Source organism: Vigna umbellata, chromosome 10, assembly GCF_029865625.1.
Source record: "Vigna umbellata cultivar VRB3 chromosome 10, Vumbellata_1.0, whole genome shotgun sequence".
NCBI lineage: Eukaryota > Viridiplantae > Streptophyta > Magnoliopsida > Fabales > Fabaceae > Vigna > Vigna umbellata.
In genome coordinates, this window is record NC_142174.1 from 10,345,388 (window position 1) to 10,358,623 (window position 13,236).

The 13,236-nt window shown below is 29.4% G+C and overlaps 3 pseudogenes; all 3 read right to left on the reverse strand.

Annotated features, from left to right (window-relative positions):
• Nucleotides 1-41: 41 nt before the first annotated feature.
• Nucleotides 42-2,085, reverse strand: LOC124843055 (aspartic proteinase CDR1 pseudogene; annotated as a pseudogene).
• A 1,839-nt stretch (nucleotides 2,086-3,924) lies between these two features.
• Nucleotides 3,925-5,389, reverse strand: LOC124843031 (aspartic proteinase CDR1 pseudogene; annotated as a pseudogene).
• A 3,716-nt stretch (nucleotides 5,390-9,105) lies between these two features.
• Nucleotides 9,106-10,380, reverse strand: LOC124843064 (aspartic proteinase CDR1 pseudogene; annotated as a pseudogene).
• Nucleotides 10,381-13,236: the final 2,856 nt, after the last annotated feature.

Sequence of the window (13,236 nt, forward strand, 5' to 3'; positions counted from 1 at the left end):
ATGTATGTTAATAAATCCATATACACATACATACATACAAAAAAAAAGCAGGTAGAAATTCTTCTTGTCATGATAAATGAAAACAAAAAGTATATACCATCAAATTACTTTTGAATAAGCAGGATTCACTAAAAAAAAGGTACGTGATTCTTTGAAGTATGTGATCACTAACAAATTTTTAATGTTGATCATCCTTATATATCAAAATATTAAGGGTAATTATGTGGAGAGTCAATTTTGTTTGATTATTCTTGCTTGCTTGTATGAAAGCCACACATATAAAAGACTCCCTTAACCAGTAAGTTTCATATTGATACTTGGCTAACCAAGCAAATGAATTAGGTGGAATATGTGTTCAAATGCTTGACCACTACGTCAGTCTGCTTAGTCTTTTTTAAACTTATTCTTCTGAGGGGTTATACTTTTACTAAAGGAAAAAAAAAATATTGAAAGAAAACAGTACATAACATTGCAGATTCAATATTACACGCATACTAATATTCTAACTAATGATGTTACATCTCATATATGTTCTTGATCTAAGCTTAAATCATAGATAGATGTCTGAGTTACAAGAAGATGATGGTCTACTTATTGGCGCAATCAGTTGGCTTAAAAGAAACTAACTTTTTGTCTAAATAAAATCCAATCAGAATGTTTGATTGAGCAAAATTGCCAAATATATATTCTCCGTCAGTAGTGCCAGCCATTGCAAAGCAAAATACTCCATCCTTTGGTGCGATGAAGGTTTGTATTGGCATCAATGGCACATCTGCCCCTTCAAAATGAGCTATCAAGGGTGGTCCTTCTAAGTTTGTCTCACTTCTATAGCAAAGTTGTGTGTCCAAGTCTGGGTCATCAGCAATGGGTAACAGTCTACTCTGCACCTTCAATTCCTCCACTAAACGGTCATAAAGTTCTTGTGGTAAATATGTTGCTGGTGTACCTGAATCAATCATTATATTTCCCTTGGCAAGCATTTCTGAGGAATTAAAAGGCACAAATGTGTCTCCAACGCTTATGCCTTCTAGTGTGACCAGATAAGAAGATTGACCTTCCTCATATACCAAAGGAGTTGTGACTACTCCTTCACCAGAAACATCACTGGCATCACCAAAACTAATGGTACCTGAAGTCTGAGGGTCTGCATGAAAAGGAACCAGGCACTGAGAAAACCTTCTACTTCCATAAAGGCTACCAATTTGTGAAACAAGTGACAAAGGTCCCCCACCAAGACCAATGATCCCCATGTCGTTTTCATTGAAAATTCCAGAATTACTGTGTCCACACCCAAATATAATGTCTCCAACAACAACTGATTCTTCATCGGTGGAACTGAATGTGATAGTTTCCCTTGCAAGCACCCCTTTTGTTACTGAAGAATCAGCATAAGCATAACTATATGCACACAGTTTTTGAGGAGAGCACGAATCACCAAAGAGTGAATTACACTCTTCTGAATTGCATGGAACAGGGGTGTATGTTTTGGATCTTAGAGGTTCAAACATTGGGCTTTTTTGCTTATAACAACCTTGGCAAGGTGTACATTGTGCCCACACGAGGTCGCTGCCTGTATCAACCAAACCATATACATCCACCGGTGGTGTTCCCAATGTGAGCTTCATGAGATAGTCACCATTGTTGGATGTGACTCTAGTGAAGGGACCATTTGGGGCGTATGATTTCTTGGGAACTTGGTAAAATGAGCCAAGTCTATGCATATGAAGTTCATCTGATTTGTAGGAGGGAGAATTTGGTGTGTTGTGGCGGATTAGTTGAACACTGAACCCGGATTTGTAAGCTCCTGTTAATGTTTGACATAAGAATGTATACAGTACAAAAAAGCAAAGATGGAAGCAGAGAATGTTGGCCATGAAGTTTTTAGCAAGGGACAAAATCATGTTATAAGTAGAGAATTCATTTCATATATATATATATAAGCGTAACATTCATGTGAGTGTGGAAGTTGGTGGGGGTTAGTCACAAGAAATAGACAGTAGCCACATGTGAGTGACTTCTGTAGCTTTTTTGACATATTTGGGGGAAATTTGCCTGGATATTATGAAAATTGACAAGTAAAAATAGATATTACTGGGAGTAAGTTTTGTGGATGAATGACGACTTCGAATGACTTCTCACATTAATGAAGTAAAAACAAATTCATATGAAGATTGTACAATCACTTCCAATATAAGATTTTAAGCTAATTGGTTACGTTCAGCGTACCAAACAAATGCACGAGACAATATGGGTTAACGTTTGACGACAAACTTTATGTAGGATTTACGAGTAGCTATGGTCCGTGAGCCACTAAGGTATAAATTATTTGATTTAATGTAAAGAGATAAAATTCAACAAAATATTGATATAATTCAATTGTCTTCACATGCATATGTATTTCAATGGATTGATTTTAATGAATTATGTTAAAATATGTATAATATATGCATAAATATATTATTTATACGTATACATTGAAAAAAAAAAATATATATATATATATATATATATATATATATATATTTAATTAATTTATGGAAAAAAAAATTCAAATAAACAAGTATTTAACTCAAAATATTTGATTTATTAATTAATTAATATTACAAGATAATATAATTTGATTTAAACCTAAACCCTAAAGCCAATCAAAACGATTGATTGAGCAAAACTGCCAAATATATAAAATTCATCACTAGTTGCAGGCAAAGCAAAATACTCCATCTTTTGGTGGGACAAACAAACTCATATCGTGAAAAGTATATAACTTTTTTTCATATTTATAAACAATTAAAAAATGTAAGTCTATTTTTTTTACTAAAACAGTAAAGCTTACAATATCCCACTAAAAATGATAAATAGTGAAAATCACGGTTTCTTATTGTTACGCACAATTTAATTTTGATTTCAATGAATCAAAAGAATTTTAACTTCATATAGTGTAGTATTTAATTTTAGGAAGAAAAATATTTATTGAGTCTTTAATTAACTTTAATGTTATAATTAATTATCGCTTATTGTAAAAAGTAATTATATCTTTATATTAATTATAATGAATATTATTCTGTTTTATATTTAGTTTTTTAGTAGGGATGAGATGACTTATTCTGAACCTTTTAATTTCAAATTAATTGCTCAAATTAAATAACAATAATAAAGTGTATTCAATTCCTATTTATAAATAACACTCCTTAAATATGTGTATCGGCAATGATATATATTGCAATTTAATATTTTTTTTCTATTTTCCTAATTGATAAATTATATATATATATATATATATATATATATATATATATATATATAACTCAACAAAATAAAAGAGATGGAAATATATAATTATTAGTCCTTCTCATTGACATGACATTTATAAAAATAAAAAATCATATTACATAGAAAAATAAAAAATTCAGATCATGAAGAAGCATATAAAACAGTTTTTCTTCCTCTTAGCTTTGCAATTTTCTTCTCGTATTTTTTTTTTTCATTCATATCTCACAAATTTTTTCAATCAGTTTTAAAACTAATTCACCTTAGCTATTAAAACAAATTAAGTATAAGAAGCAGCTACAAATAATATTTTCTTCTTAAACATTTTCATTGAAACTTGTAAATTTTTTAACCAAATGCATAATTTATAATGCAAAAAACTAAAGCTTCTTAAAAGATAGACTATTAAATAAAATTTATCAATATTAAAAACTTTATAATAAATAATAACTCAACGAATTTCATTTTTAAAGATACTATAGAAAAGTTTCTGGTCAACAAGAGTTTATCTTTAACCATGGTATAGGATGAGATATATTTTATTTATTTGATACAAACAATAAAATAATTATAAAAGAGTCAACTTTTATAGTTTTTCAAAAAGAAAAAAGTATGAAATGATAATATGATATGAATGTAAGAAAATCATATGTAAAAGGATCATTTTTCATTATCTTTCTGAGATAGAAAATAACAATCCAATTTTATTTCTAAAAGGCAAGCTTCAAGCTTCAATCTTGAATATACTTGTTTGATCGACAATTTCGTGTCCTACAAAAACAAGCACAAGTTTCTTTTCTTTTCTGTAATTTGCCTAAGAACAAGAAGCAAACTGAAACCTTTGAAGATTCTACGAGTTCTTGGTACAATCTGTTGGCTTGAAAGAGACAACTTTTGCTTCTAGATCAAACCCAATCAGATAATTCGACTGAATAAAGTTACCATAAATTCCCACATTACTACTGCTGTTGGCGAACCCCAAGCAGAAAACAGAATCTTTTGGTGAAACGAAGGTTTGAAATGTTTCCAGTTTTACATCAGCACCTTCAAAATGAGCAGTTAGCATAGGACCAGGAAGATTATTCTTTGTTCGATAGCAAAGTAGGGTACCCAAATCAGGATCATCCACGACAGGTTTCATGGCAACCTGGTTCTTCACTTCAGCCACCACACGATCATATAACTGTGTCGGTAAGATAGTCGGAGGTGTTCCAGAATCAAGAAACATGTTACCTTTTTCGACATTTTCTGAAGAACCATCATAGTGCAAATACCTGTTTCCGACACTGATACCTAGTAAGGTCACAAAATAAGGTGTTTTGTCTTCCTTTGTAACCAAAGGTGTCGAAACAACACCACTCCCAGATACCTTACTCCCTCTGCCAAAACTCATTCTGCTAGAAACACTCACATCAGTTTGGAAAGGCACCAAGCACTGTGAAAACATTTTGGCTCCAAAGGATGAACCCATTTGAGAAATCAATGATGCTGGGCCTCCTCCTAGGCCTATCAGACCCATCTCATGGTCGTTGAAACCTTGTTTTGAGTCGTTGTGTCCACAACCAAACACGATGCCCTTAAGGGGAACGCTTGCTCCTGTGGTTGAAGTGAACGTCACTGTTTCTTGTGCCAAAACTCCTTGTGTCGAGGAACCATCTCCGTAGGCGTAGGTGTAGTTGCATTGCTTCTCAGGAGAACAGACACCCGTGTCGAGTAGATGACACAAGTTTGAGTCGCATGATATGTTTTTGTACGAGGATGATTTTATGGGATCAAACATGGGGTTTAGTTGCTTGTAGCAGCTCTTGCATGGGACGCATTGTGTCCACGTGAGATCGCTGCCCGTGTCTGCAATGCCGTAGATTTTGAACGGTGGAGTTCCGATGGAGAGTTCCATGAGATGCTCACCAAGGTATGCACTCACTGGGGCTTGTGTTGTTGACATGGCTGAGAAACCTCTCAGCCGTTGACGGAATAAGGCTTTGGGAGAGGTTCTTCGAATGAGGTTAATGCTGAATCCTTCGTCTGTGTTTCCATGGATGGCTGAGAAAAGAAGAAACACCACAGAAATGATGATGGCTACAAGGAATCGATCAAATGATTTCAGATAATAAGAAGCCATTATTAGAGTTATTATTCACAAAGTATAATAAACTTTTGTATTTATAGAGGGAATAATGGTACGATCATAAGAATAATTTTTGTGTGTCAATAAATAAATAAATATATATATATATATATATATATATATATATATATATATATATATATATATATTATATGACTATAATATTTTAACAATTATTTTTAACCATTTTTTGACAACATATTATATCTCACTATTTTTTTAGTTTGTATATTTGAAACAGATCAATCATAAACTATTACATATATTATTGTATTAAAAATATATTTTTCATATATATACCTATATATTTTTGTACAGGTGTTCGGTTATGAAGGTGTTCGGTTATGAATGTTTAGGTTGTGTGTAGTGCTAAAAGCTCAAGAGAAGTTGTAATGGTTAGAAAATTGGTGATATTAAAATTTTGAAAAATAACAGTCAAATAAAACAACATTTTAGAAAGTATAGTTACTGTTTTCATCCATGACATTAACTTTTATATTTATTAGCTTTAAAAATTTCGAAGTTGGGTTTATTCAATAAATTTTAAATTTATTGAATAATTTATGACATTGAATGTAAACAATAATAACACTAATTAATACAAATACATAAGCAAAATTATTATTTAATTCTACATTTAATACTTTGAAAATGACTAATTTTTAAGAAGATAAAATTCAGATAACTCAAATCAATTGCTTATTAATGTGAATATTATACTGTTACATAATATATATATATATATATATATATATATATATATATATATATATATATATATATATATATCCTAAAATATATAATTAGATGATAGAAGTTTATTTTTTTATTTTATAATAATTTTGTATTTTAAAAAAATTGAGTTTATCTTAATTCTATGTAAGTTTTATTCTTTACTAAGGATTTGGGTGTTTTGTAAAAAGAGAGATAATTTTATCATATACAATATTTTGTGTCGATAGAAAAGTTTGTAGGGAAACATTTTCTATGTGGTCCTGAATGTCACCCATGTCATGACACCCCATAAGACAGTCCAGTGTGCTTTTATTGGGCTTCTAAAATTTTATCAGAGAAATTTATTATTGTACATCCATATTTTCTTCCTGCACCTCCATACGTCTAACATAAAAGACCATTTTGCTCCTATATTATTTCAATCTTCCTCCTCCAGGTACACCTCTCTCCTCCTTCTTTTTATCTTTTCTTCTTCTCACTTTCTTCACAAAAAATGAAAGAAAATGTTGGAAATCTCAATGGAAAAGATGAAAAAAATATGAATAGACACATTGAGTTAAGTTTCTCAAAATGTCCGTTGTTTCAGTTATGAGGTCGAGTCGCTTCTAACACTTTCACGATTTGCTCTTCTTTGTCGTTCGGTCTTGTTCCTGGATCTCCTTCTTCACTCTTCCGTTGGAAGGTGCATCTACTAAAGGTCCTCTGATACTTAAGTCAGTAGATAGTTCGTTCAGTAGGTTTAAATCAGCAATAAATGCACAATAAAATGTCCATTCCCTATCTCCAACTTCTAACCCGTATTTATAGTTTTTGTCTAAACCTTAATCACTACCCAATCCGAATCCAAACACTCTAATTCCTTCTTACCTTAAACCTTACATAAATACGATTACGCAATTTCGCTAATCGTCTCTACATGTTACCGTCCGACCGGTTGACTCACTATGCTTTTATGTCCATCCGGTCCATAGAGTGCAACTGCATTTTCTTTAAATCTCTCCCTCTCTTCTTGCATAGCCCCTTTCCTAATCCAAGCATAACTCCCTACTGCACTTTTCATTTTCTTTGCTTATCAAACATATATAATTTGGAATACTTTATTTTTTCAGATTATATAATTCGAAATACAAAATTTTATATTTGGATCCAACAGTTTGAAATGTAAAAATTAAAAATGCATTCCGAATTATATGATTCTTAATATAAAATAGAAAATATTTTTTTATCAAAGTTAATAAAATTAAAAGATATTTTAAAAAATTATAAAAAAATAAGTATTTAGGTTTAGAATATATTTTAAAGTTATTTTTATTTTTTTTCTCAATTTTAATGAAATATTTTTTTATATGCTAATAAAAATTATAATACATCACTTTAACAAAATCACATTATCAATACAAAGCATAATTTTTTTTTTGTCTTTTTGAACTTTATTCTACTTTAGATGGTGATAAATAAAATTCATGATAATAATATTGAATTATTATATTATAATAACTAAAATGCTTTTATACAATTACGGTGCTAAGATTATAATTATAATAATGAATTAAAAATTAAAATAAAAATATATAAAAAATAAAAAAAATTATATGATAAATAAATAATAAATAAAAATATTAAAAGGAAACAAAAATGGACAAATGTGTATTTTAGAAACAATTTGATATGTCATACAACGAAATCATACAAAGAAAAAAATATATACTGGCGATAAAAAAATATCTTGAACATCTAAGAAAAATTTTCCAAATATCAAACTCGTTGAATTATTAGAAGTCAACGAAAATTATTTTAGTAAAATAAAAGTTCTTCAAATCAAACAAAAATTGAGAATTAAATAGAATAAAAAATACAATTTTTTTTAATATTTTCTTCTATCATTTCAATGTAACATGCATAGTAATTCCTTTGAATGTGATACTACTTCATACATTAGATGAAACTATCGTTATGACATATATATCATCCAAAACTAAACAATACGGTATGTAAATATTTATAACTTATGCATGAATTGTATATTTGATCAATTCTATATTATATATCATTATTTAGATATTCAATCATCTTTCATGTATATCAACCAATGAAATGATTGAAATAAGAGGATAATTAACAAGTTATTTCTTCACACATGTACAAGTTTATGTTTTGATTATGTTTTTTTTTTTCTTTTAAGTTAGATTTTTTTTTATTAATTAGATATTTATTTTGACTTTATAAAATGTGTTAGATAAGTTATATTTTCATTATCAATTTTACCATTATTAATATAAATAATATTATTCTTTAAATTTTATAACTATTTTTTAAATATTAATTAACTATGTATGATAAAATTATAAAACTATTTATTTCTTCAACAATATTGATAAACATTATTTTTTTTTATCTTTAAAAAATTGAATACACATATATGACTATAGACATGTGTTTGCATGAGTTATAATTAAAAGAATTCCTCAAAAAGTAAGGTTCAAATAGAGTATACAATTATATTAAAAATATCTAAATATTATAAATAATAACTCATAATGAGTTTCATGGTCAAAGAGGTATTAGAAAACCACTCTCCAACAGGAGTTCCATTAAGGAACTAGGAAATAAAAATCACAAACAAAATTTGCATTTACAATATTTTCAAATGAAATCATTCACAAAATTTTGATCTTTAATACATTCCTTTGAAATGCTTACTTTCTGATTAAACAAAACAGGTTTTTTTTTTTTATTTTGTTTTTTCAAAAATATTTTTTTAACAATTTTTTTTGACAATACTTTTATAATAACTAATATAACTATTCGTAATTGGTCTGTTTTAAACATTGTGAATCAAATAATGGCACATAATTTATAAAAAATTGTTAAAAATAATTATTAACTTGTAATCGTCTTTTTTAGCTACAGGAGAGCAAATACATATCTTAAAACTTTGGAAAAACATAACTTTAAGTAAAATCCATACTGATTATTCAAGTGTTTTTGGTACAATCTGTTGGCTTGAAAGAGACCACTTGTGCTTCTAGATCAAACCCAATCAAGTAATTTGATTGAGCAAAGTTACCATAAATCCCCACATCACTACTGGTGTTGGTGAACCCCAAGCAGAAAACACCATCTTTTGGTGAAATTAAGGTTTGAATTGGTTCCAACGTTACATTTGCACCTTCAAAATGAACAGTTAGCATAGGACCAGGAAGATTATTCTTTGTTCGATAGCAAAGTTGCGAACCCAAATCAGGATCATCCACGGTAGGTTCCATCGCAGCCTGGTTCTTCACTTCAGCCACCACTCGATCATACAACTGTGTTGGAAAGATAGTTGGAGGTGTTCCTGAATCAAGAAACATGTTACCTTTTTCGACATTTCCTGAAGAACCATTATAGTGCAAATACGTTTCTCCCACACTGATACCTAGTAAGGTCACAAAATACGGTGTTTTATCATCCTTTGCAACCAAAGGTGTTGAAACCACTCCTTCTCCTGATACCTTACTCCCTTTGCCGAAACTCATTATGCTATGAACATTCACATCAGTGTGGAAAGGGACCAAGCACTGTGAAAACCTTTTGCCTCCAAAGGAACGACCCATTTGAGAAATGAACGACACTGGCCCTCCTCCCAGGCCTATGATACCCATCTCATGGTCGTTGAAACTACCTTTGTTGTCGTGTCCACAACCAAACACGACATCTTTAAGGAGAACGCTTGTCCCTGTGGTTGAGGTGAGTGTGACTGTTTCCTGTGCCAAAACTCCTTGTGTTATGGAGGCAGATGCGTAGGCATAGGTGTAGTTGCATTGCTTCTGAGGAGAACACACGCCTGTGTCGAGTTTATGACACGAGTTTGAGTGGCATGATATGTTGCTGTAGGAGGATGATTTTATAGGATCAAACATGGGGTTAAGTTGCTTGTAGCAGTTGTTGCATGGCACACATTGGGTCCATATGAGATCACTGCCCGTGTCTGCAATGCCATAGATTTTGAATGGTGGTGTTCCAATAGAGAGCTCCATGAGATAGTGACCAAGGTAAGCACCCACTGGAGATTGTGGAGTTTCTGACATGGTTGATAAACCTCTTACACGTTGGGGAGAGGTTTTTCGAATGAGGTTAATGCTGAATCCCACATCGGTGTTGCCATGGATGGGTGAGAAATATAGAGGAATAAATACATGGGAAATGATTATAACTATGAAGAAGGAATGAAAAGAAGTCATTAGAATGTGTGTGTGATGAGACAATTAAGAAACAAGAGAGGATTGTGATGAAGAATTTTTGTGAAGGATTGGTACTTAATTTATAGAGGTGTTAGTTGGTCTATGTTTATTGTTGGTTAGGTGTATCTGTGCCTTAGCTAGTGTTGATGACCTAATAGAAGCTATGATAGGTTGATTATTCATTAATGTTATTCATTCTACTGTTGGATTAGTATTTAAGGTAATAAAATTATAAATGTATAATTAATAATACAAATGTTAATTTGTATATAATTAACAATTTAAATGGTAACAATTGAAATGAAAACTTTAATAATGTTAATTTAAATGGTAACAATGTAATAATAGAAATGTTAATTTAAATGGTAATAATTTACATGGAAATTTTAATAATTACTAATAATTAACAAATATAGTTTACAAAATAAAAAAATTTCTTTTTTTTAATACTAAAACCTTTGGTTATCTATTACCACATGTCTGTAATCGATTACTAGAGATGTTTTACCTATTACAGGTGAAGTTGTGTTTCCTCTGCACGAGTTCAACCTTTTATAATCTATTACAAGGCTGGTTAATCGATTACCAAGACCTGAAACTATTTTAGGAGTGTACGACTTCACCTCTGACTCATGTGTCAAAGTAAAATCATGCAGGAGGACACGATTTCTTCATTTGAAGTTGTCTAAAGTCCTCACGACTTACCTAGATCCATAATTTCAAAATTTTTTGTTTAGATCCATAATTTTTTTTGTTTAAATTTGCCTAGTACAAAAACCTAAATACTCCTTTTAGGCTTCATTCCAATTAAGTACATTGGATTTCTTTCTGGTTATTGCTTCTTGTACCCATAATTACTACCTGCACTACTTCAATTATAGAAAATCTCTTTTCAGAGAATTTTAGGATAGTATAAAGATCATTTTGAAATTTTGAGAGAGTGCACAGTAAAAGCTTTAATTCTCCTCTTCATACTTGTGTTCAAATAGGTTGACTTTGTCGTGTTTTAAGTTATTATGAAAAATTAAATGTCTGTGTCATTTTTTTTTGGTTTAATTAGTATTTTAAGGATGTAAGAATACATTTCAAAATATTTAATTTAAATATAAAAAAAATTGGAGGAATTTTTCATTTTAAATAGGAAAAACAAATGTCCAAATTTTTATTTTTGTTTTATGGCTTCTCGAACTCCTTGGTTGGTAGTTGGTAGTTGGAAATTCAAGTTGTGAAGGTAGCACATTCTCCTATATTCATTAATAATATAATAATAAAAAACAATACCCTATGAAAAATAATTTGAATTAGCAAAATGGAAAAACAAAGAATTTTGTGTCACTTTCTATTATCCTCTTTGAATTCCAAACAAGTCTTAATAATTAATTCCTTTCAAATATTTTGAATCAATTAATAATATTTTTGCATTTAACTCACAAATCACAATATATGGAATAAGGAGATGGGGTCATGAAGAAAGGGACTTACATCTTACATTTTATTTTTCATTTTGACTTTTATTTGTTCAAAGATATTAATGCAAAACTGACTTTCTCAATTTGTTTAGCCTCAACGCTGAAAATGAAAAATGATGGTCTGTTTGGTGCAAACGCACTTTTCATTGCGCTTTTTAAAAATTGCGTTATCGTTCTTCTAAAACGTTGCTTAAAATTTTGATAACAAGATTAATTAAGAAACACAAAAGTTAATACTTTAATAAGTGTTACAAATTGATTAAACAAATTTTTTAATTACTCTATAAGAGATAATTATATAGATTTTTCTAAAGTATTATTCAATAAATTCTGAATAATGGTAGTGTCTGACATTTATGCACTTTGTTTGGTTAGCCCATAACCAATTCACGGAGTACAAATTCGCCAAACGTGCTTTTGTTTTCTTTGATTCCGTTTGGGAATGAATGTTCAACGGCCGTTCTGTCTCTCACACGTACCATTTACCCTTACACGTGTCAAAAAAACACGAATCAAACACACGTTAGATCTACATTAAAATTTTGTAAATTTAATTTTAATTACAAAATTGTATTGGAATTTTTTTATAAAGTTTAAAACAAATAATACTAATATTATATTATTGAGGAAAGAAATGCGAAAGGATATTCCATTATTCCTTTCAACGTCCGTGTCTGATACGCGTTATCCTTTTCTAACAATACTGCGCGTATGATAGTAAAAAGTAATTCACTTGACATTATAGTTAAATTTAATTAATTTAGTTGGCCAAATTATTTTCTTAAAATAAAACATATAACATCAATAATCAATAAAAACTTAACATTCATAGATTTTGATTAAAAGAAATATCACTTGAACTATAATTTACGCATTTTGTGATTTTAATTTTACATATTGAGTTTACAAAATTAATTAGATGAAAATCATCTTAAATATAAATTTTAAAGTATTTATTATAAGAGTGAGCAGTTATTAATTGCATGATAATTCCTAATTTAATTATAATTTGTTAATTTACCACTATCACATTTTAATTAAAATCGGATTTTATATATCTTGTGTTTGTTAAAAAATTTCATTAGTATATGTTGAAGAGATTCATCACAACTCTATGATATCTGAGATATATAAATTGTCTTTATAAAATAATTGATACTATTTTTTATATCATATATTAATTAGTATTTGTAAGTTTTTCTTTTCCTTCTACTTATTTAATTTTATTAATTTTACTCTATGTGGAAATTTTAATTTATACTTTTAATAATATTCAAATCATTTCAATGATACTTTCAATATAATAGTTATAACATGTAATTTATACATGATTTTTCTTACATGATAAAATAAATAAATAATTCATTGACAAGTTATGAATAAGAAAGAAATATTAAAAGAGAAAATTATTCTT